Genomic DNA, 26,501 nt, shown 5'->3' on the forward strand with positions numbered 1-26,501 from the left:
TTGCCTGCATCTTGTACACATCTGCAGTTCTTTTTTTGTTTCTTCCTAACATGTATTAATGTTCACAATTTAGCATAGTTCCCATTTTATGCAGTGGGACCCCCTTTTACAAAACTGCAATAGCGGTTTTTAGCACAGGTTGGCATGCTGAATGCTATGTGATGCTCATAGGAAGGAGCAGTACAGAGCATTCAGCACGCTACCCTGTGCTAAAATCCACTGTCACAGTTTTTTTTAAAAGGGGGGAATGTACATTAATGATGTTAGTACACGCTAAGATGGTAACTCCCTTTTCTAAAACCAGGGTTTTTTATGCCAATAATGTACTGGAATGGCATACGAGCACCTTTTTACTTGCTCACCTCCCCCCTTCCCCCACACTCAGTGGCTGCGGTCTCCCCCCCCCCCTTCCATCCCCAACCTTCTTCCCCGTGTCTAACCTTCCTTTTGGCTTTCCAAAAGTTGTAGGAGGTAGCAATTCTTAAATGCTGCCCCGCCACCAGCCCCACCTCTGAGGAAACAGAAGTACATCAGAGAGGCAGGTTGTGGTAGAGAGAAAGACTGGGGCAGGTGAAAGGGCAGCATTTGGGAATCGCTGCCTCTGGTGAAGACTTTTGGAAAGCCAAAAGGAAGATTAGATTCACAGAAGGGGAAGTGAGAGTGTATGTGTGTATGTGAGTGTGAAGAGAACAGGAGGTAGAAAGGAGAAATGTTGGACTCTGTGGGAAAGGGGCTAGAAAGAAGAGAGGGAGAGAGAGATGTTGATGGGATGGGTTAATGGAAGAAGAGGAGTGGGAGATATTAAATTCAAAGTGGAGGAGTAAATGTCAGATTAGGGGAAGGCAGAGGATAAAGATGGACTTGGGGCAGAAGGGAGAGGGTGTGGCTACCCTAGGAGTGGAGCCACAGATAGTGATCCTCCACCCATGAGGTTGCCCTGGATGAGTACTGGTACCTTTTATTCCTACTGAGTATAACTAGCCCCTTAATTAATTAGTAAGTATGTTTGTCCTTAGGGTTTTCTAAAATAGAGTGCATGCAGACCACAGAATCATTAGCTTTTTTTCCAGTACTCCCAGTCTTATTCCATATACCCACCAGCAAATATCAAAATAACCTGTTTACTGAAATTTGTAGTGAAAAATATCTTCATTTATACAGATTTGCAAGTAGAAATATATTTTGTAAGTTTACAGTTTGTACATTATTTATATTAAAGCTATCAGTCTGTAAATCGACATGACATGACAAGAAACATCTGTCATATTAAAAAAATAAACATTCTTCAGAGAGATTAATGAAAATATGTGAAGCAAGGGCTGCAAATGACGAGCAATACATTTGGTTTAGGAAAAAAAAAAAAAAATGCTGCTTGTTCCATTCCACGTCCCCCTTCCTTTGCGAAGCATAGATTAAATGGCTATATAAAAAGGGTAACGTTAAATATAAATTCACACAAATAGCTTGTATTGTGGTAGTGTTTTGCTTCTGATGCTGAATTTGGCTGGCTGAATGAATGCCACAGAAGACAACACTGTGTGAATTGCTCCTTCATGTGTGTTCCTTGGCTGCTCTGTTCCATTGATAGAAAATGGACTCAATTTAGAAACCTAAACGTAAAAAATAGCAAAGTTCTATACTTTTGTTGCCCATATCGATGCTTTTCTTTTGAATAACTCATATCCTTTTTGTGTGTATGTGTGAAAAGAAGGACACTCTTCTTTAAAGGAGAGGACCCTGCTATGCAGTGAAAAAAATCATGTCATTTTCTTTCTATGAGCCCCAGAAAAAGTGAATAGGCTGTGGTTTGGGATCACACAGGGCCATCTGTGCAAGTGATGGTATGCCTCATTACTCGGAATGGAAATGACAGTGCAAAGAGCAGAAGTGCAGCAAGATGCAGTCCTGAATGATGCAGAGGCAAAACCCCTCTGAAGCATTAGTGTCATCGCTGTTGTTTCTATATGGCTTTATGTATGCACATACAATGACGGAGATCTTTAGTTCTTTAAATTCAATGTTTCACCTCCATGTTAATGTAGCCTTCATTCCAGCAATCACCTGTGGCACCAATTCCACGGTTTATGCCGGGCTTTGTGATAATACCTCGATTGCTCCGATGTTAAACATTTTTTTTTCAGGTCATAATTTTCACTGACTATTTTCTGATGCTTTATGTATTGATGGAAATTAAGGCTGTGGATTTTCCCAGGGCTATCAGATCCAAGGAGGGTGAATAAATGCCGATTACACCAGCTTTGCGTCCTTGTGCTCTGACTCCGAAGGGCTCAGACATTCCACGAAGAACCATATTCTTGATTATCTTAATCCAATTTGGTCTGCAAGAAGCCACCATGAAAAATCTGGCATCAAAGAAATTAAGAGTCATGCTTCTTTAGAAATTCTCCCAGCCTGAAGTAACTGTCAGAGAGGGGGGCAAAAAGAACAGAAAAAAAAAATTAAGTCAGACACAAACTACAGGTGACTTGGCTTGCAACTATGAAATCAATAAAGTAACAGTGCATAAATTAGGACATAGGGACATTTGAGTGATTTAAACATTTAGAAAAACATGGATGGCAACAATTTCTATAGCAGGTCCAAGGTTGTGGAATGCAATAAATGGTTCGTTAAGATTATGTGCAGACTTTAAATCCATCAAAAAATCTTTAAAGACCCATCTATTTGTAAGAGCATTTTTCTAAATGAAGAGATGATAATATCCTTTTCCCATTAAGACTGGATTTGAAACAACAGTTTGATATATTATAATGTCTAATGTGTTTTGTTCAATTTGCTGAATTGTAAATCTTACAAATTTTTTTAAAAAAATTTATTTATGAATATGGATATTGGAATCCGTTAGTATATAAGTGGGATAGACATTTTTTAAATAAATTATTCATCTAGAGCTACCTAAATAAATAAATCATTCGTTTAGAGCAGTGTATCGCAAACTGTGTGCCGTGGCATATCAGTGTGCCTCCTGAGATTTCAGGTGTGCCACGACACACTGGCGAGGAGGAAAGTCATCCAGACTGGCTGACTGCTTACAGGATGTGCCTCTCATGATGAGAAGCACGTTCTGTAGGGAGTCAGCTGGAGCAGATGACTCTCCTCCTGGCTGGTGTCTCTCCTCCTCTCCCCGCAAGTCCTTGATCTCTCCAATGAAGCGGGTCGCGGCCAGATGGGCCTCTGCGCATGCATGAACGTCGATGTGATTACATCACATACGCACATGATGTCATCACATTGATGTCCGTGCACTTCCGGGTGCCTTCTAGCTGGGGCACTGGATTTAGTGTGCCGCCAGCCGGAAAGATTGCAAGACACTGGTCTAGAGCTAACATATTCTTTTTTTTTTTAATTGTCTTTATTAACAATTGCAAAGGGAACATACAACCAGGATCAGAGTAAGCATAAAAACATAGCAGGCAGAAAAAACAGCACTTGAAAACTATGACAGAAAATGTTGCACAGTACAAGAACCCAATAGTGCTGAAAATGCTCGGTTAGTACCTAAGCTGAAACCAGACACTTTGTGGTATTCCGGGCACTTAGCTAGTAAAAGGGGTACTTCATCAAAGGGTGTTACTGTGTTAGCGTATGGCAATGATTAGCATGCGCTAAATGCTAAAGATGCCCATTATATTCTTATGGGTGCCTTTAGTATTTAGCGTATATTCTTCAACTCTTCCCCCTTTGTTCTTTAAATGATATATATTCTGTTTTGCCACAAGACCACAGGCCTCAGTTGTTAAACTATAAATAATGAGCACCAAAACGCCGCCACCATCTTACAAATAAAAGAGTATGTGTGGGTTGGATGTTAGCGGCTATGGTAAGGAGTAGTGTGGTGAGAGGTGGATGGTTTTTGTCTTATGGTAATGGGGTATATTGAAGAGATTTTAACTACTGTGATATGATTTATTGCAGAGTGGATCCCTGATGAAGCTAGGGCAAAACATGTCGGGTCCAACCGCTTAGTCTACTGAAAGATAAATAGCAGTCGACTATTACTAAGATAAGCAAAATTATAAAACTAAAAAGAAAAAAAAATAAAATAAATAAGAGCCTAGACCGGTGAGGAGCTAACACATGAATCTCCCTGGAGAATGACACCCGGAGTGGGGCGGAGGAGTGGTATTTCTGAGGTCTTGTGGCAAAACAGAGTATATATCATTTAAAGAACGAAGGCGGAAGAGTTGAATAATATATGAATTCCTTAGAATAAGTGGATTTAAGTAAATCATTGGTATTTCTGAGGTTATAATATCAGCCATTGACAACTGATATTTAGTATTTAGTGCACATAAATCTGGTAGCACTTTTTAATGAGTTCCCCCCTAAGTGCCAATATTCAGTCCTTAACCAGCTAAAGTAACCACTTAAATAGGATCACATAAAACACAGTTCTGTTTTTATGTGGTTCATCATAGCTGTTAAGTGCTGAATATCACAGTTAACTGGCCATGTCTTAGCCACCCCTGTATGCTCGAATAGTCAATTTGGCCTGGCACTGAATATCTGAATAAAGCTGACTGGCTGGCTGAATATCAACCATTGTATTTTCAGCATGGATAAGAACATAAGAAGTTGCCTCCACTGGGTCAGACCAGAGGTCCATCTCGCCCAGCGGCCCGCTCCCGCGGCGGCCCACCAGGTCCTTGACCTGTGAAGTGAATTCTTGACCATTATAATCTACCTCTACTTCTATAACCTACCTCTTCTGCTATCTGTACCCCTCAATCCCTTTATCCTTTAGGTACCTATCCAAACCTTCCTTAAACCCCTTTACTGTGCTCTCGCCTATTACAACCTCCGGAAGAGCATGCCATGCGTCCACCACCCTCTGGGTAAAAAAGAACTTCCTAACATTGGTTCTAAACCTGTCCCCTTTCAATTTCTCCGAGTGACTCCTGGTGCTCGTGGTTCCTCGCAGTTTGAAGAATCTGTCCTTATCCACTTTCTCTATGCCCTTCAGGATCTTGAAGGCTTCTATCATGTCTCCTCTAAGTCTCCTCTTCTCCAGGGAGAACAGCCCCAGCATTTTCAACCTGTCGGCGTATGTAAAGTTTTCCATACCTCTTATCAATAAACACTGGGAAACTAAGACCCAAGCATCCAGTTCCAGGAGCCTATGAGGTCCTATGTGGCTCTTTGATCATATCTATTTGGTGTCTAATTTTCTTAGTGAAAGTATCATGAAAATGTGTATGCTAAATTATAATTCCAGAGGCAGTGCTACTGAGGCATCATGGGACCCCAATTACCCCTCCTCATTCTACAAGGAGAATCCTGGTTACCAATGATTCTACTATACAAGATTAGATGCATCACTCTACCTCTTGGTTCAAGGCTAGAGAAGATACTTCCTGGGAAAGTCTTTTATTGTAAAAGACTTTCCCAGTAAGTATCTTACACTAATCAGTTCTTGTGAATCATACAGAATTGGACAGTGAGCGTGCATTTTCCTTTTCAATTTATTGTGCATTTAAGACATAAGAACATAAGAATTGCCATCTCCGGATCAGACCCTGGGTCCATCAAGTCCGGTGATAGCACATGCGGAGGCCCCACCAGGTGTACCCTGGCATAGTTTTAGTCCCCATATCACTGTATGCTTCTCAAGGGAGATGTGCATCTAATTTACCCTTACCCGTATTACTCTATGCCACTCTTAAGGAGATGTGCATCTAGTCTACCCTTAAATCCTAGAACGGTGGATTCTGCAATTACTTCCTCTGGGAGAGCATTCCAGGTGTCCACCACTCGCTGCATGAAACAGAACTTCCTGATATTCGTCAGACTTGTCCCCCCCCCCTCAGCTTCAGTCTATGTCCTCTTGTCCATGTCACATTGGACATTGTAAATAACTGCTTTCCCTGCTCCATTTTGTCGAATCCTTTCAGTATTTTGAAAGTCTCGATCAAATCCCCTCGCAGTCTCCTCTTCTCAAGGGAGAACAACCCCAGTCTCCTAAGTCGTTCCTCGTAGTCCAGGTTCTCCATACCTTTCACTAGCTTCGTTGCTCGTCTCTGCACCCTCTCTAGCAGTTTTATATCCTTCTTTAGGTATGGAGACCAATGCTGGATGCAGTATTCCAGGTGTGGTCTGACCATGGCTCTGTAGAGCGGTATTATAATATTCTCTGATCTACTCATAATTCCCTTCTTTATCAGGCCTAGCATTCTATTTGCTTTCTTCGCTGCACCGACGATTTCAGGGTCCTATCTATCAGTACACCCAGGTCCTTTTCCTGTTCGGTCTTTCCCAGAGTTACACCTGACATACTATACTTGTGATCTTTATTTTTTCTGCCTAAATGCATCACTTTGCATTTTTCCACATTAAAATTCATCTGCCATTTATCTGCCCACTTCTCCAATTGATTCAAGTTACTCTGGAGTTCCTCGCTGTCCTTCTGCAATCTGATTGCCCGGCATAGCTTTGTGTCATCTGCAAACTTGATGATTTCACTGGATGTTCCTTCTTCCAGGTCACACAAGTAAAATTTTCTGTGCTTGATCTATGACTTGATAGCATGGTTGTTTTCTTTGCCTATGGTGGAAGAATATTTCTGATTTGTTGCAGAGTAATACTGATCACCCTTTAGTATGACATGAGAGCTGTAAGAATTTAGGCCAAAATTTTATATATGCAGGGTTATCATATTTGAAGATGGAGAAATCCATTTGCATGGCCTTGCCCCATTCCGCCTCAAGCACCATCCTGTTCTACCTCTAGCCCCGTCCCCAAAAGCTGCATCTCTTTTTTTCCAACCTTCAGCCTTATCTGGAAAGCCTCCAGCATGCGCAGATGCATGTGATATCTGTGCATGCTTGTTGAAGGCTTTCCAGATGCAGCAGGAGTGCAGGGCTTTCCAAAACCCAGACATTCTGCTGAGTTTTGGAAAGTCCATCTGAGAATCTGTACAGTCCTCTAAAAAGAGGACATGTCCGGGTTTTCCTGAACAACTGGTAACCCTATATATACATTATGCAACTAAGGCAGTATATCAAGTTTAATAAATAATAAATAAAACCTGATACAAATTCCCATACCTCCCTTATTTCATAAAACTCCACATTTCCAGGAACACTCCCAATCCTCTCCTGCCCCTCCCATAGCTGTGTCTCCTTCTCTGATCCATGTGTAAAATTTATTCACAGATCCTAGTGCCTACTATAAATATGTATGTGCAAGTTGAAATGAATTCCAATTAGCACTGATAATTAGCACCCAATTATAGGCACTAATTAGCTCATTAATCACTTAAATTGTGCATACAAATTTGGTATGCACCCATATTAGCATGAATAATTTTGTGCATCATATATATAATTAAGCCAATAGTTATAGATTTTAGTTGTTTTGTGTATCTTTGCTGTATCTTTACTGAAAGACAATGGGGTATCATTTAGTGTTACAGGGAGATTCTTATGGTATTTGAGTTAAGTTTGTTTTGTTCGTGTGTCATTTGAAGCATTGTTTGTTTTGTTTAGTCTTCATTTTCAGTCCGGGAGCAATGCTGTTTTCTGTATCTTGCTGTGTCTTGAAATAATCATGATGCTAGCTGCAGAAGCCTAAGAGAACATAACCTAGCTTTATGGGGAGAACATCTTTAAAATTCAAAGTTTTGACCAACGGACTTTCCCACCAAAATTCCAATTTGTGAATGGCGGACTCTCCTGCCAAGATTCTAATTCATGACCAATGTACTTTCCTGCCTCATTCACCTCAAGCCCCAGCCAATCAGGTTTGAGGAACCGCTATATATAAAGACAAACTGCAGACTTCACAGCGTATTCAGAAGAAAGCCACAGCATGATGGCTGAAATGTCGGTTCTACCTTCCCAGATGCAGTGAGACCTGGAAAACTGCAAAAATCATGACACCAGCTACGGAAGCCTAAGCAAGCATAAGGTATTTAGTTAAAGGGGGGTTGGACTTGTATACTGCTTTTTCTGTGTGGTTTACACAATCAAAGCAGTTACATATTTTAGACAGGTACTTTGGGCAATGAAGTGTTAAGTTACTTGTCCAGAGTCACAAGGAGCTGCGGTGGGAATTGAGCTCACAACCTCAGAATGCTGAGGCAGTTGCTCTAATTGCTAGGCCACTCCTCCACTAGTTCCTCCAACAGTTCCTATGTTGTTGCAAACAACAGCCCAACTCTAGTCTAGCGTTACCATATTTTTATGGAAAAAAAGAGGGCACATGACCCCGCCATGTTTTGCCCCCTGTGCCACCATCTTCCACCCCACACAAACCTCATCTCTTCTTCCCAGAGCTCGGAGCCTTGTCTGGAAGGCCTCTGAGCATGTGCGGATGTGATGTCATTGTACCACATCTGCACATGCTCAGAAGCCCTCCAGATGCAGCCCCAAGCTCTGGCAGAGCTGGGGCCATCCAAAGCCCAGACAAAGTATGGGTTTTCTAAATCCATCTGGACACCTGGACCGTCCTCTAAAATGAGGACATGTCTGGGTAAATCCGGACATCTGGGAATCCTACTCTAGTCTGAATAGATAAGGGATGGATGGATAAGTAGTTGCAATGGTTCATTTTTGAAAGTTTGTATGTGGGTGAATGTATGTGAATATGTGAAAGGTTTTTACAAAAAACTCCCACACAAGAAAGGATGTCAAAAAATCAATACTCATATACTACATCCAAGTGAACCCCGCACTATTGGCATTCATGCACAGAAAAGACCTGTGTCTAAAAGGGATACAAAAACATTGCCCAAATAGACAAGCCCCTCTCGAAAATACCAACTTTGAGGCAGGCAGGCAGGCAGACACATCCTTGGTCAAAAACTCCAAGATAAGTGGAAAAATATAATACAGACTTCAATTATGTTTAAACAATAGCAAAACCCAATCACACTTATCTTTAAAAAATGCTGTTCATGGTAGTCTTCATCTTATGCTGGGGAATAGAAGCAGGAAAAAACCCACACAGTGGAGCCTGAGCCAGGCACAGCGGCTATAAACTCCTTGACAGCAAGCGGCAAAGGATCTGCAAGCTGAAATAAGTTTTTAAATTTTTCCATTCAGGGAACCCACTCTGAATAGCCTGCTTCAACTGCAACCACCTATATTGTTGAGATTTTAAAATGCCAAATGACCGCTGCAGTTATGAAAAATCAAGCAGTTTTCCATTAGACATAACGTCATCTAATGTCCTAATATTTGCCTGCATCGAGTTCCTCCAAGTAATCCCAGTACCGCCTATTTGAATCGTGAACACTTCCTTGAACAAACTTCTTGATGATATCCAGGAAGTGGTAATTTCTGTTGGATTTAGCATCTCAAATCATTTTGAAAAGTTAGCTCCTATGAGACCCCCCTCTACTCCAGGCATAGAAAACAGCTCTGTGGGTGCTTGGGCAACCCCAATATTTTTGCTATACTTTATTAAATTTGGAGCTGAAATCTCCATGCAGTAGGGCAGCAAAGGAAGGCGTAAAGGAAGTGTTTCTGTACCCCAATTACTGCTCCCACTTCCCTCTATTGCAATTGGCTGGAGTATCTGACCAATGGGCTGCAGGAGTAAAGATATATCCTATTGGCTGGATGTGTTTGATTGATGGACTCCATGGGGTGGAGGGAGCTGCTCTCTTCCTAAGTGGGGCCATGACACTACTGACAATGCATGTCAATGACATCCATCCCCATCAACCCACTTTCAAACTTCAATTGGGGCTATCCTCAAGGTTGCAAGCATTTCTAAATGCATTCTCTTTTGTCTATTGAGACATGCTTTGTCTTTTTGCATGCAGTTCTTGCACCATTCCCTTTACTCTTTCTATCTTGAGCCTGGGTAGAGAGGCAGCGTAGCAGAAAAAAATGAGGGCTGCCCCAGAGCTCTCAAGGTGAAGCCGCTGAGGCATGCATTGAAAAACACTGTCCTAGAATATAATCAATCCCATTGGGCCACGTTTAAGTCCTGTGCTAAAGTGAGACAATGAAAGTGCAAAAATGCCTGCATGTCAGTTTGCAATTTTAATACATTGTATCTTTCTTATGCCTCATAATTACCTCCACCCTTTTACAAAAGCGTAGCGTGGTTTTTAGCGTTGGCTGCAGAGGTAACATCTCTGACACTCATAGAATTCCTATGAGTGTAGGAGCTATTACTACCATGGCTGGTGCTAAAAAAACGCACTATACTGAAACTTACTGAATGAAAGTTGTGCAAAAGAAAAAAGAAAAACAACTTGACTTGTGGGATCTTTGATTTACTTTTACCTAATTCTTAAATCCAATCATCAACCTCATGCAATAAAATATTGGTTGCATTTAGAACAAAACTTGGTTATGATGCACAGATGCATATCTACAAAAGTAGATTTTGTGATCAATTTAGGTGGCTGTCAAATTATAAAACCTCTTTTCGACACACATTTGTTGGTCCACAGTTTGCTATATGTGGTTTATTCAGCAGCAGTTCTGTGGTAATACCATATTGTATATTATTACACACTACGGGCCAGGCAGGGCAGGATTAATTCATCAAGGGCCCCTAGGCACACAAGTACACTGGGCTCCCTGCCCACCATGCGCTGAGGTGGAAAAAGGAAGCTGCGTCAGAGGGAAGCTTTGGGCAAGCAGCACCGCTTGCACAATTACAGTTCCCGTTGCCTCACCCGCATTGCTTGTCATACTTTCTGTCGATGGGGGGGCAGTCGTGTTGCCGATCGAGGTGGAGCCCGCATTGCCGATCAGGGGGGCCTGCGTTGCTGATCGATGCTGGAGGGGCCCATCGCCGTTTGGAAAAAACAATGTTGATGCCCTCCTTCATCGGGCCCCCCTGAACATTTTGGGCCATAGGCATGTGCCTACTTGGCCTATTGGTTAAGCCTGCCCTGGGGCCAGGTAATCAGGCCTTTTTCTTTTCTATTTTTAAATCTTTATTAATTTTCGAATATTAACAGTGCACTGCAAAAATTTTAAACATAAACAAATCAGGAAAAGCACTTTAAATATACCAACATTCTGAAAACAATCATTTCCTCCCCCCCCCCACTTACTCCCATTCATCCATAAAAGTATAACCACATATAGAATTTCAATAAACTAAATTCAAGAAACAATGATGCCTTCCCACCTCCCTCCCTCCCACCCTGGATGTGTAAGGAAATTAACTAAAAAGAAAAATGGTACATGACAACTAATGTGATTCAACAAATGATGTCAACGGTCTCCACACCCTTCTAAATGCATTACTATATCCCAAAAATTCAGCTTTCATTCTTTCATATTTGTAACTGCAACATAAGTTTGCCCACCAAAAAGTATAATTAAGTCAATCGTAACTCTTCCAATTGCGTGTAATCCTCTGCATGGCTATTCCCGAAATTATTAAGAAAAGCCGGCTTTTATAATGATCCAAAGAAAGTTTAACATGTAATAAGGTACCACAAATTATGGCTTCATAAGTCTATGGTATCAATGACCCAAGCACAACATTAATTTGTCCTTTTTCTTTTCTGTGTATGGAAAATAAATTAATAAATTGGGTCTTGCATGATCTATTTCTAAAAGGATTATTCAAGTTCCTCCTCACATTCTGTGACTATAGCAGCACCCTTTGGTGAATGGCCTCCCATCATATTAACCAGCATTCATGGATCTGATTTTTCAACAATGGCCCACAGAGAAGGAGCGGCATTTTCAATAGGATGTCTAAGGCTGAGTTTGGGAAAAATGTCTGGAAATCCAGTAGAGAAAACATCCATTCTCAAAACAGCAAGATGTCAATCTCTCTTTTTTTTTTTTTTTTTAGAATGACCTATGCAGTCGTTTTGGTCCTTAGCACATCTGTCCTTTTTGGCCATTCTCAAATATAAGTACGTCCACATGAAAAATGTGCAAAAGCAATCTTTTCAGACGTTCAAGCAGCTAGCATTCTTAGAAAGCTGTTCATAGACAGCTGAGCATTCCTGAGCACAGCAGAAGGGCACTCTAAGGATCACTGCAGAGAATGTCATATTAAAAGTATCAAGTATAGATGTTACTATAACTTGCTTATATTGTATGGTGAGTCCGCCAGAACCCACCCAAAACTTATTGTGACAACATAAGAACATAAGAATTGCCTCTGCCGGGTCAGACCAGGGGTCCATCGTGCCCGGCAGTCCGCTCCCGCGGACCTGTAAGTGTTCCCTACCTAACCTAAAACGTCCATAGCCTGTTCGCTTAATGTCCTGTAAAGTAAACCTGCACACCATAACAATAGCCCTTATGCCTATAGGTGTCATCTTTATGTAGGTGCAGTAGGTTTTGAAGGGCTCATCATACAATATAAGCAAGTTATAGTGACATCTGCCGGGAACTTTAATGTGATGTGTCTCTACAATAACCCTTAGAGAGCCCTTCTGCTCTGCTGTGGAGATGTAGGAAGGGGTACTTAAAAGTTTTCAGCCCAACTTCCTAAATCTGTTATTTTGTCAGTGTAGCTGAAAAGAGTATTTAGTTTTGAATGGCAAAGATCAGTTAAGCTTACTCGCCATTAGTGCTGATTCGAATCGGTTCACCGATTCACTTCAGGTGAATCGATTCAAATCGAATTAAAACACGCAAAAAAAATCAGCTTCCCGATTTGGCTGACCCTCCCACCTCGCCTCCTAAAGCAGGGGCAGCAGCGCTGCTCTTGCTGGCCGGCCGCTGTTGCACCTGTTTTAGAGGACGAGGGGGGAGGGTCAGTCGGGAAGTGCTAGTGTCCGGCTTACCCCCTAGTGTCCGGCTTCCCCCCTGGCCTCCCCGCACCATTTACCTTATAGGAGCAGCCTGCAGAGAAGATCACGGTGCTAGCGATCTTTGCAAACTGCTTCAGAGCTGTTTCCTCCGCTGCAATGCTGCCTCTGACATCAGAGATGGGGGCGGGACCGCGGCAGAGAAAACAGCTCCGAAGCAGTTTGCAAAGATTGCTAGCACCGCGATCTTCTCTGCAGACTGCTCTTATAAGGTAAATGGTGCGGGGAGGCCAGGGGGGAAGCTGGACACCAGTGTGAGGCCAAGGGGAACATGCAAGCCTTCCGGGGGGGGGTGCATTCCTTTGGGGGGTGAAGTTGGGGGGGAAGGCCTTCAGGGGGGACAGGCAGGCAGGCCTTCAGGGTGAGGATGCAGGCCTTCAAGGGGGGAACAGGCCTTCAAGGGGGAGACAGGCCTTCAGGGGGGACAGGCAGGCCTTCAAAGGGGGGACAGACCTTCAAGGATGGTGGCACAGGCCTTCAGGGGGACAGGCAGGCCTTCAGGGGTGGGAGGCAGGCCTTTAATGGGGGGGACAGTCTTTTAAGGGGGAAGACAGGCCTTCAAGGGGGGGACGGCCTTCAAGGGGGAAACAGGCCTTCAGGAATGGTGGCACAGGCCTTCAGGGGGACAGGCAGGCCTTCAGGGGTGGGGTGCAGGCCTTCAAGGGGGACAGACCTTCAGGGGAGGGGGGCCCTGGTGTAGAAGTACACGGAGGGAGGGAGGGAAGGGGGGTTTTCAAAGAGATGTGCATATGCTGGACTTTGGGGGAGAGAGAAATAATGGGTCTAAAATTAGAGGAGAGGGAGAGAGATGATGGACAATGGGATTTAGGGAGGGAAGGAACAGAAAGGGAGAGAAGTTGGACACAAGTGATGGTATGGAGGGGGGATAGAGATACTGGATAGGAGGGTAGTTGGGAAAAGAAAGGGAGATATGGTGGACCCTGGGGTGTAGGGAAGGAGGGAGAGATGCTGGATGAAAGGGTCATTAAGAAAAGGTGGATCTGTGGGGAGAGATGAAAAAAAGGAAAGATACCAGACCTCCGGGGGAGGGAAGGGAAATGGAAGGGGAGGACAGAGATGGCAGATGGATGGTTAACATGGGGAAAGAAGAAAGAAGGAGACCCTGGCAAGCAACTTATCAGAAGACAACCAGAGCCTGGGACCAACAAGATTTGAATAATGACCAGACAACAAAAGGTAGAAAAACTAATTCTATTTTCTGTTTTATGATTACAATATGTCAGATTTGAAACGTGTATCCTGCCAGAGCTGATGTTAGACCGCAAATGTGAGCCAGGATTTAACAGACAGAGGAAAAGTCTTTTTTGTTTGTTTATTTTGTTTACTCCACAGCACCAGTGTGGTTGGGAGAAGGCAAAGGGGATAAAGAGGCTATAAAATAAACCCACCAGGATGTTTGAAAAAACATCCAATTGGGCAGGAAAATCGAATCGAATCACCAATTCAATAGGCTGAATCGAATTAAAAATTTTTTTCCTGAATCGGGCAGCACTACTCGCCATACTCATCTATTTTCTTTTCCGAATCCTAAAAATTGTCACTACAAGAAGTTTTTTTTGATAGAACTTTGGCAGGTAAAGTCCAACCCTGGTTAGACGATATGATCCATCAAGCTTCATCATATTGCTCTTTCAGGAAACTAGTTAAGACCTACCTGTTTAAAAAATTTCTCCTTGATTAAAAACTATGTACTGCATCTGTGTTTTTTATAAATTTGTATTTCATCTTTGAATGTCCAGTCTTCTTACCTTCTAAACTGCCTAGAACTCTTTGGGGTGTTGGCGGTATAGAAAATAAAGTTATTATTAATATTATTAAGAGCCTGTCTTACAAAGCTGCGCTAGCAGCTGCTGTGTGGCAACAGCCCCGAAGCCCTTTAAATCTCTATGGGCTTCGGGGCCATTACCGTGCTGCAGCCGCTAGCGCAGCTTTTTAAAACAGGCCCTAAATGTCTAAAAAAAAGCCCAGGACATTTTGTTAAAGGTTTGATTATGCCTGCTAAGCATCTAAGTCCTAAGCCCGCCCTAAGCCCACCCAAAACATGCCTCTTACATGCTCCTTTAAGATTTAGATGCACTGGAGACAAAATGATCAGAAATACATTTAGAAAGTCTGTTTTGAGAATGCCCACTTGGACATTTTGACTAGTAAGATGTCCACGTGCTGGTTTATACTGTCTTTTGGACATTTATCTTTTTTGAAAATGAGCTCTAAATTATATGTTTGACCTGAAACATTATCTTCAGTGTATCATACCTTGGAATTTAAAGAGCTAGGGAAGCAAATATTACTAAAGGCTCACTGAAAAAAAGATTTCTCCCCACTCTTTCCTCTCCCATTTCTTTTATTTGTGCAGAAAATAAAATGCTAATTTATCACAATTTTTAACTATACACATGTATCTAGGCAGAAATTAGTCCATACGGCAGACTGAGTGGGTCATCTGGTCTTTTTCTACTATCATTTTCTGTTTTATTTTCTCTGTTTCAATGCATGAAATACAGTGAAGCTTTAATAAAAAAACAAGATAGGGGGAGGCATTTTGAAACATGCAGTTTTGTAGCGTAGGAGACAGGTAAGTTTAGTTGTCATTCAAGATTATGTAGTGGCGGTTGCCATTTCTATCCTTGTTATATATGAGGAAACATAAAGATACTTGATTGAAGTATTTTCATATCTGTAACCAGAATTTTGAGCATTATGGACTGAATATAGATTATATTCATCCTAGTATTTGGCAGACTGCTGAAACAGAAGTTTTAAGTACGTACTTTTCCTTATCCAGAGTATTAAAGCCTGTCCTAAAAGTTTTGCCTGATCCTGTATCATGACAGGATCAGGCATAAATAGATTACAACCATTACTCCTTATGTCAGGAGAAAAATGGCGCTGAACAAGGATTTACTCTCACTTTTGAAAACTGCTTGACAAGGGAATAAGTCCACTGCTCTGTAAAGCCCTTCACAGCCCAAAACAGACTGGGATAACTTCAACTAGAAATGTACATCTATGGCTTTGATTTTAGTTCAAAGGACTCTGGGAACAAAAAATCTTATTTGTGTGAATCCGGGCCATCCTTGGGAAGTATGGCCCAGATTCTGTAAGTGGTGCCTGCCCTGTGCCAATCACCGACAGGCGCTGCTTCCAGAATTGTGACTCCCAAGGACCCTAGGCACCGGGAATGTAGGTCAGGGTTTTACAGGCATACATTTCTGATGCCTAGGGTCCTTCACGCCTACTGACCGAGAAGTCCTATCTTTGTCTAGTTTCACTTAGACAGTTATGTGTTGAATATCACACTCATAACTGCACGAGGTATAGCACTTAACCAGATATTGAATGCCTGTGCCTGAACATGGCCCAGTACTAAATATCCAGGCATTAAACCAGCAGCAGTCAAAAAAACCTGATCACCACCAGCTGATTATTTACATCACTAGTGTTTAAGCCCGTTACATTAATGGGTGCTAGAGTAGATGTCTGTCTGTCTGTTTTTTTCTTTCTCTCTCCTTGGACACTGTCTGTTTGCCATTCTTTCTGTCTGTGTCTCTCCTGGCCCCCCTGTGTCTGTCTTTCTGTCTGTCTCCCTGGTCCCCTGCCTGCCTGTATTTCTCTGTTACGCCATGCCTGCCTGTCTCTCTGTGGCCCCCCTTCTGTTCCCTGTTCCCCCCTTCCTAGAGCAAAGCATGATTGCTGTCTGCCCACCAGCACACTCCTCTACCCAAAGCAGCCCCCTTTCCCTCTCCCCCTCCACTTCTTACCAGCATGGGATACATGATTGCTGTCTGCCCCAGCACACCCCTCCCCCCAAAGCAGCCCCCTTTCCCCCTGTCGTACCATGACTGCCTGCTCCGTGGCCCCCTTCGCGTCAGAGGGAACATCCTACCGAGGTGGAGAGCGACCTGCGAGGTTCGCTACAGCCGGCCGGCGAACCTCAGCAGGCTGCTTTGAAGAGGAGCAGCAGCGGTGGCAGTGGTTGGTGAGTGTGGGCAGGAGGGGGGAGTCGCCAGCGTGTTCCCTGCCTCCGTATTCGAAAATGGAATTCGGCACGGACCCAGAGACCACAGTCGCAGGGAACACGCCATCCTAAGTGCGCATGTACGCTTAGGGTTTTATTATAGAGGATAAACTGCTATGTGTTAAAAAAACAACAAACAAACCAGGTAGTCTGTTACTTCATAAACAGACCATGGAGAGGAAAAATGGAAAAAGGCAACATTAAAAAAGAAAATACAGTTTCAGAGTCTGGGAATCAAACTCACTAGTTCTTCTTGTATATTCTCTTTTCCTTATCTCGCCTTTCACCGCTACTCTTCTCAAATGTGGATCCTCTTGTCTTCATCAGTCACTCTTCTTTATTCCTCTTGGATTGAGTTTCTGATAAAATTTCAACTCTAAGAATCTGTAAAGACACTGCACTTACTCTCTCACACCTGTGGATTCCTTGAATCCTTCAGATTACTACCTCCCCCCTTGTACTAAGCCATTGTAGAGGTTTCTACCACAGCCCAGAGTGCTAAATTCTCTGACACTGCTCCAAAGCTCATAGAATTCCTATGAGTATCGGAGCAGTGGCAGAGCATTTAGTGCTCTGGGTGACAGAAGAAACCTCTATTGTGGTTTAGTAAAGGAGAGCCTAAGTCAAATCTTTTTAAGTCTTCAATATCTGACTGCACATCCTTTTTCTCTCCTGTTGATTATCCGCTTCCATTCAGTTCTTCAACCTACAGGCAGAGTTTCTCTCTGGCAGCAGAAAGATAAAAGTCTTGAGGAACTTTTTTTTTCTCCCTTGATTCATGGCACCTCTCTTTTTCTCTGTTGCCCAGCTAGATTGGCATAGTAAATTTCCACTCTCAACAGGCTCGTCTTGCCCTCTTATTAAGAAACCCAATCAATTCTAGAAATTTTAGAATTTATAGAAAAAGGATTCAAAGAATAGATTTTGAACATGCACTTTAACTAGGCTGTTTGAAAGAAATATTACAATTCTAGTAGAATAAGATTTCCATAAAGTGGTCAACATAGGAAATGTTTCAAGATGGGAACATTGCTTGGAAGCACACTATCAAAGGACAACTCTCATAGAGTTTCGCTTTGATAATGTAGGGCCAGCTAGTGGCAGGTGTAGCGTATCATGTACAGAGATTTCAAAATGAAATTCCTGACATTATCTGACAACTTCTCTCCCTGCCCTGCTTCTTTGGAGAATGCAGAAAATTGCTCCGAGAAACAGCATCAATACTTTTACCTCATGGAGAGGGAGGGAAATATTGAAGTCCTGCTTTTATCTAGATAAGTACTTAGTTACCTGGGTAAAATCTTTGAAATTGCCTCCATTAAGTACCAGGATGTGAATAAGTTGCAAAAATTCAAATATATCTATTCATCTTTATTCATCAGTTTGGGATTCTTTGAATTTCTGGCTGGCAGTATAACCTGGGGTCTGTCACATGCAACTGTGAAACCAGAAAACTTTGAGGTAGCAAAGGACTGAAATCTCTGTTGAAATATCATTCATTTTTTTGGTAGACAATATCAGGAGTCGGCTGTTTCGTTGGAAGGAAAAGCATGAGAAATGGTAAATCATGTATATTTCAATAATATGTTGATAAGGCAAAATGTGGAGATCATTATTTATCATCTATCTATTGATGGCTAAAGATATAAATATACGTAGATATAGATTTAGGGCTCCTTTTACGAAGGTGCACTAGCATTTTTAGTGCATGCACGAAATTACCGCACAATACGTTTCTAGAATAACGCCAGCTCAATGCTGGCATTAAGGTCTAGCGCACAGCAATTTAGTGCTTGCTTTTCTGCGCTTTAAGGAGTAAAAGAAGCCCTTAGAGTGACATCTATATTTATCTATACTTTTTATTAATTTATCTATTGCTGGGTTTTTTGGTATGCTGGGAAATTTGAGGCAGACAAGTGCCACCCTGCTACTGAAAGAGCTATTTTGCCTTCCCATTGAAAGCAGAGTGAAATTCAAGATCTTGCTACTAACACATAATCACTCATCTCTCAGAACCGCAATATCTAACAACCAGACTAAATAACCATACACTAGCATGTGCCTTGCACTTGAGCCAAGAATACCTGCTGAAATACCATCCTTCAGAGACATCTGATACAAAAGCGTCAGGAGCAAAAATGTTCTCAGTGATGGCTCCAATGTGGTGGAACTCCCTACTGAAGGAACTAAAACTAGAAAAGAACACCGGAAAATTCACGAAAGGTATAAAGACCATCTTTTCACAGACTACTTTAATTAATACAGCAACAGACAGGGGGAGTAGCACAAATAGAGGAAATAGCTAGCAACTCATGACTAGGAAGATGATAGGGTAAACACAAAATATATGCCCAAAATGCTGAGAATATGATAAATAAGTACAGATAACTAGAATTATCTGAGGTGTGTAAATCTCGGATGAACATAATACATGATACTGGTATTAAACGCTTAAGTAAGTAGGTTTTAGAATGATTATAGGTCACGATACAAGTATTATGTGTAGGATGTATGTATGAACCATCACAGAAACACTGAAACTCTGTTTTGTACAGTAATGCTGCCCAATTCACGATTCGAATCGGTTCACTGATTCACTTCGGGTGAATCTATTCTAATTTGATTCAAAACAAAAAAAAATGGCTTCCCAATTCGGCTGACCCTCCCCCCTTGCCCCCTAAAGCAGGAGCGGCAGCGCTGCTCTTGCTGGCCGGCCGTTGCAGCACCTGCTTTAGAAGGCGAGGGGGAGCCTCAGCCGGTTAGTGCTGCTGTCTGGTTCCCCCCGTGGCGTCCGGCTTTCCCCCCCCCCCCCCCACATCTTGCTTCCCCCCACCCCACCCCCGGCATCTTGCTTCCCCCTCTGGCCTCCCCAGCATCTCGTTTCTCCCCCTGGCCTCCCCGCACCGGCGTTTACCTTAACAAAGCAGCCTGCAGCAAGATCGCAATGCCAGCGATCTTTGCACTGCTTCGGAGTTCGGAGCTGTCCTCCGACATGGTCCCGTCCCTCCTCTGACGTCACCTCCTGCATAGGTAAGTCTGGGACCTTAGTCACTGCTTCCTTGTTTCAAGGCTCTTGCTCTGCTCTGGGCTGCTGAAGTGACTCAGGCCTTGTCACTCTCTCCTCCCCCTACTGCTTGCTTCAGCCTGCCTTTAATCATCCCAAAGCCACTCCCCTTCAGCCTGTAGAGGGGGATGGGCTTTGGTTCCACTGCAGCCTTCCCTTGCCTGTTTTGCCTGGGTTTTCTAGGCTCAGCTAGCTTATCTTTGGCTGCCCTAGCTGACTTATGGACAGGATGACGCTGTTTCCAGTCTGCCTACCCCTGATCCAGATCATCACTGCTTTGGTCATATGGGCAAGGGAGGTCAGTCTCAAGTTGGTCACCAGAATTAATCTGGTCAGCAATTCTGCACAGGATCCTGTTAGGTGCAAAACTAGTGCAGGTGCTAGGTTTGTCACAGTTGGTAGAGTTAGGCGCCATGCCTTATAGAATAGCGTGCAGCCAGTTGGGTGTGCACATTTTAATGAGTGCCAATTAACAAATAGTTGGTAAGTGGCACCCAATTATTGATGGCTAAGAGCTCGTTAACCAATTCATTTACATGCACCCACATTTGGGCACCATATATAGAACCCCGGAGAATATCACTTACTCAAAACATTACAGAATGACATTTAAGGGTCCTGTTTGGCACTTTTGTGAGGACATAAACATTTAAGTGTTAGTATTCTTTGTATTTACTTATGCAAATGAGCACCCAATTTCAGAAATGCCTTTCAACGCGTATGAGCTAATCCCATCTCCATTTTGTCCTTGGAATTGCCCACATCTATAGGGAGCAATTCTGTAAGAAATTGCCTAGATTTAAGGGGCAAGAGTGAACATAAAGGCTGGTATTCTAATTATTTACATACAGATGAGCCTACAATGACCTACTTGAACTTGTAACTATGTATTTGAGCAATCCCAGAATGAGCCTAAAAATTGTACAAAACATATTTTGTGAATAAGCACATACAAATACAACCCTAATACAGGGAAAAATTTAGGCACCTACTTGAGCACATTAAATATTCTGCAAATTCAAGCTACTTATAAAAGAAGTCTCAAAAGGATGCATGCTACAGACTCCACCACTGTTTGGTGGTGAACTCTTCTGCTACCTCCTAGGACTTATAAATTCAGTGGCTGATCTCTTATCCATAGTATATGTCATACTGCAAAAGATTTTCTGGCTAAAAGAAAGGTTTTAATTTTCTATTGACCTGAGAAATATGGCAAAAACAATCTGATTTACTGTTATGGGTTAGTCATAACCTTTCTAACATTACAGTGGCAAAGCAAAGAGTAAAGTCATTTAGGTCATGGCTGATAAGGAAAATTGAATCCTCTCTTTCTCCTAGGCTGCATAAGAGCTGATTTATGCAAAGGTCTTGGTCTCTTGAATATTTAAAACTTAATTATCTCCAGTGCCCATTTCTAGTTATGTCTATTAGCTCTTTCAGGTTCCTTCCCTATCTTTTTACATGTCTACCAGTGACCACAGACATGTTTATATGCTTTCTTTCCTCAGGCATTAGTTGTTAGATCTACTGCAGAGCTTCGGTGGTTCAAACAGCAGTAATAATGAACACTTCAATTTAAACAAATTGTTACTGGAAAGTCATCCAAAAAGCAAACATCCGGACTTTGTGTTTCTCTATTTCCTATGTAGGGCTATTACTCTTTTCAAACAGAGTGCAAAACTGCAAGCACATAAGTTCAAAAGTGAAGGAGAGCACTGAAAGCAAAGTTGGCCTAAGGCATCCTTTTGTCCAGTGAATACCCTGTTCATATGTACCTTTCATCTACACAGGTGGTGAATTTAAATGCACCCACCGCATGGAATTGTCAGGAAGCAGAGAAAAACAAGGGGAGCTTTCAATTAGCTTTATGTGGATATTTTTCATTACAATAAATAGTAAAGACCAGGTAGAGAAAGATTCCTGGGTTTTCCCAGTCCACAGAAGTTTACAAAAGGGCCTATTTAATAAGCTGTGTTAGGTTCTTAACACAGCTTTTAAAAGCACATTAATATTTATTTTATTTATTTAAGAATTTACAGCTTGCAATATAGGTGGATAATAATAAAAACTACATAATAATATGCATTAACTTAAAAACCTATAGCATAAAACAAAGACAACCAAGACATTACACACAAACACACAAAAATCAGATGAATTTGCTAAATGCTACAAAATAATGGTAACAGGACTGTCAATTAGTAAAACACCCAACATGTAAAATAAAAATTCCTATCCGTACATGGTATACGTGGAAACTGCACCTTGCAGTTCATATGAAGTTTCTGTGTGTTAAAACCTGAAATGGCAGATATTATAGTGCAGTTATTTGCGTGGTGGTTTCAACAGTTTTGTAAAAAAGCAAGTTAAACAATGTAGTCTCCATCGAGGGCTATACACTTAGTCCAGCTTGTTTCCAGTTTTTTTGTATCGTGGGAAAAATAGCTTATGAAAAAAATGGAAACTCGCTGGACTAAATGTATAGCCCTCAATGGAGACTACATTGTTTAACTTGTTTTTTTATCAAACTCTTCAGATCACCCCCATACACCTCATTATTGGCTGAACTGTTAACATAGGGCGATGATCATTCTTCTACATTAAGAACTAATTTTTGCTATTTACTGTATATGGCACCAAAACAAATAAACAAAAAAGCTGCAGTGATCCCTTCTAGCAGGAAAAGGAAGACACACAGTAAGAGTGAGACTAGTTCTTACCAGTGGCGTACCAAGGGGGGGAGGGGGAGGTCCGCCCCGGGTGCACGCTCCAAGGGGAGCACAGCCGACCAGGTCCAAAAGCTCCCGCGTTGCTGAAAACGGCATCTCAGCGCGGCTGCCGTAATCCGACTCTGCTCTGGAATAAATACGGCAGCTGCGCTGAAGTGCACAAAAGTCCCGTGATGACTACTTCTGCTGCCTCTGTTCCGGAAGAGGTAAGTGACATTGGAGAAGGGTTGACCGCAGCCGCAGTCATCGTGGGACCTTGCCGCAACTCCCTGAGTCTGCCGGCCCAGCCCCCCTCCGACGTCACTTACCTCTTCTGGAGCAGAGGCAGCAGAAGTATTCATCGCGGGACCTTGCTGATTTTGATGGAGAGAGAAAGGAGCATAGCAGGATGGTGGAAGGAGAAAAAGTGGGTCAGGGTGGTATGGAAGGGTGTTGAAGGGAGAGAAAGGGGGTCAGGGTGGTAAGGAAGGGTGTGGAGGGTTAGAAAGGGGGTCAGGGTGATATGGAAGCATGGTGAAGGGTGAGAAAGGGGTCAGGGTGGTATGGAAGCATGGTTAAGGGTGAGAAAGGGGGTCAGTGTGGTATGGAAGGGTGGTAAAGAGAGAGAAAGGGGGTCAGGGTGGTAAGGAAGGGTGTGGAGGGTGAGAAAGGGTGTCAGGGTGGTATGGAAGTGTGGTGAAGGGTGAGAAAGGGGGTAGATGCTGATGGAAGTGGGGGGGAAGGGAGAGGAGAGAGTGAAATGCCAGACCATGGGAGTGTGGGAGAGATGGAAGGGGGAGACATAAAGTTTCTGGAAAGTGAATAGAAGGAGAGAAGATGCCATATAGAAGGGGCAGAGAGAGGGTAGACAGTGGATTAAAGGAAGAGAGTGACAAGAAGATGAGGAAAGCAGAAACCAGAGAAAACAAGGTAGAAAAAAATTATATTTATTTATTTTCTTTTGCTTTAGGGGAGATGTATTGCTGTTTCTGTGGTGTTGCATTGTATGCAGAGTCCAGCTTCTTGGTGCTTCAGTTTAATCTTTGTCTATGTATTTTTATTCTATCTCTCCATTTACAAAACTGTAGAACGTGTTTTAGCGTTGGCATCTAAGCTGTTACCACCATGGCTAAAATCCACACTACAATTTTGTAAAAGGGGGAGGGGTTAGTTTGTGATTACATACTAGGCGAAGGTGTTTTCTGTGTTCTGTGTGTTTGAAAAGACATAGTTTTCTGTTAGGATTGACTGTAGGATTGATCTGTACTAGTCTGGCTTGTTTAGTTTTACAATGGGTTTATTGATGTACTACTCACTGCAGTATGTAAGATGCTGCCTTTTCCTAGGTACACTCTTGTATAGTGTGTGGATTGTTACTAAAAATCATGTTTTCATACAGATGGGGGGGGGGTGTCAAAAAATGATGGGCCCCGGGTGCCACATATGCTAGGTAAGCCACTGGTTCTTATAGAGCTGTCTTTCCCAGGCAGGAATTCAAACAGGTTCTCTTAATGAAAGGAAAGGAAAATCTCTTGGGTGGCTACAAGGGGAGCCAGTGAGAGCTGAAGCTCCTCTCTCTGGCAGGTTTGGGTGTAGTCTTGGGAAACTTAAGCACAGCACACACAAGCTAGAGAGGGCAGTGCAGGAACAAGTTCTCTTGAATGCTCTCCAGGACAAAGTACTGGGTTTTGAAAAGCAGTCCTGATGCCTGGAAAGTCCTCTAAAAAGAGGACATGTTCGGGTAAATCTGGACATCTGGTAACCCTAGTCCACAGTCCTCAGTATAATAAGATTGGCTTACCTTAGCCAGCCATGTATAAAAAGTCTTGCACTGTCAGCTCTTATAACAGTCCTTGTCAGATTTCTTGACTTCCCAGGGCTTTTCCACAGCCCACAGCTAGGGAAAAGTTCTCTCGCCCTCACAGTCATAAAAATCTCTCTGTTTCCCAGGGTTCTTCTCAACTCCCAGCTAGTGAAGAGTTCTCTAGTGGAACTTTCTTCCTCAGGATTTCCTGTCTGAGGTACCTCTCTTGAATAACTCTGAGCTAAGCTTATATCTTTCTTCCTGCCTGAGTCCCACCCCTCTGACTCAGCAGGGCTGTATTACTTCCTTAATGAAACATATGTATTAATCAGTGACCAAATTTACATGCCGGCTTATAGAATTGCCATTTAAACCAGATTCAAAACAGGTTTATGCAACCACAGATATTTTCAAAGACTTCCCTTAAATTTCATAGACCTTAATTTTGGAAAAGTTCCTTTTAATTCTTAAAGCTCTTTTGAGCAGGGACTGTCTCTTCTGTGTTTTGATCTACAGCACTGTGGCCCTTATTCTGTATAGGATGCCCAGGAGAGGTGTCCTATACAGAATCGGTCCTACACTAAACCCCGATTCTGTAACCGGCGTCCCTGGTACAGACGCCGGTTAGAGAATCAGGTTAAATTAGACGCAGCCGCTATACTTATGGCAGCAAGGGATCTCCCTGCTGCAATAAGTATAGTGGCCGCGGCCGCGGCTGCCTGTCCCATCGCTGGCAGGAGGATGCCCAATCCTCCTGCCGGAACCACCCTGGAACCCCCCTCCGCCCCAAACTGGTAATCGCCGGCAGGAGGATGCCCAATCCTCCTGCCGGAAAGCCCGACGACCCGACGACCCCCCCAAAACTAACCCCCCTCCCCCAACTAACCTTTAAATGTTGGTCGGCTGGACGGGTCTTGCTGCCGTCCAGTCGAGAGGCCCGCCTCGTGGAAATGAGACAGGCCCGCCCCTTCCCTGCCCATCCCCACTAAATCTAAGGCCTGACTGGCCAAGGCTCTAGAAGCCTGGGGGCGCCCATCCCCACTAATCCTAAGGCCTGATTGGCCCAGGCTATGTCTAGGAGCGCTATATAAATGATTAGTAATGGTAGTAGTAGTTAAAATGAACTTCATGTAATTTTTTTTATATTTAGACAATACTATTAGAGCTAATTATTAGCAAACTTAAGTCCAATCAGCTGATTTCCTTCCCTTCATAAACCACAGATATACGCACTTTGGTGCTGATTAATGGAATTAAACATATTTTTCTTTCCAAAAACAGCAATACTCAAAATCCAGTAAATTTAAAAAAAATAAAAATCATAATCTAAGATCAACATTGCTTGCTTGGAATGAAAGCTTCCTCAGCCATTACAACCTTCAGAATGCATCTGGCTGTCATCTCTGTGTTGACAATAAGAGGGGCTGCTGAAAAGTTCTCAGCCTAACCAAGATGAGAATGTTGAGGAGCCATAAAACTTACAAGTTATTCCACACTTTTCTTGACAATTTTTGATTCAATGATATGAAATGAAACGAAAAGTGTGGAATAACTGAGAACTTTTCAGCGGCCCCCTCATAGTCAAACTATACATGTATACAGTAGTTATCCAATTGTAATCCTCCTCTACAGGGCAAATGCTGAACCAGTTCTCCCCTTTTGCTCTCCTGATTCAGTAGTCTCAATTTCTTTATTTATGTCAATGACTTATACATTCTTGCCCTTTTAAAATCCAATTCTTCTCACCTTATGACTGAAATTTTGGCTAAGCTTAACAGAATTGCTGACTGGCTTTTCTAATCATATGCAATTAAATTCTTCAAAGTCTAATGCCATTATTTTCCCCATTCAATCTTCATCATTCTCCTCTTCCTCTCCCATTCTGTTCAGAGACTTCATCTGAATCCTGGGGGGTCATGTTTGACTGTTATCTATCTTTTCCCCCATAGGTATCTGCTCTAATCGGCAGATGCCTTTTTATCTTGAGGCAAATCTGTTATATTTGTTTGATGTCTGAACCTTCCTCTATCTGACTACTACTGCTTGCTTTTGGGATCATGCAGACTGATTATTGCAACTCTCTCTATCACGGCCTACTGCTCTCTTAAATTAGGAGACTACAA

At 42.6% G+C, this 26,501-nt stretch overlaps 1 protein-coding gene across 2 annotated transcripts in view; it reads right to left on the minus strand.

The window, feature by feature from the left end:
• Positions 1–501: 501 nt before the first annotated feature.
• The window catches only part of PRR16 (proline rich 16), a 529,700-nt gene continuing 503,700 nt past the window's right edge, over positions 502–26,501 (minus strand). For both annotated transcript variants that reach the window (XM_033929031.1, XM_033929030.1), the window contains exon 3: positions 502–2,421. The gene's annotated coding sequence lies outside the window, so the exon portion shown is untranslated. The remainder of the gene's footprint in view (positions 2,422–26,501) is intronic.

This window comes from Geotrypetes seraphini, chromosome 1 (genome assembly GCF_902459505.1).
Source record: "Geotrypetes seraphini chromosome 1, aGeoSer1.1, whole genome shotgun sequence".
NCBI lineage: Eukaryota > Metazoa > Chordata > Amphibia > Gymnophiona > Dermophiidae > Geotrypetes > Geotrypetes seraphini.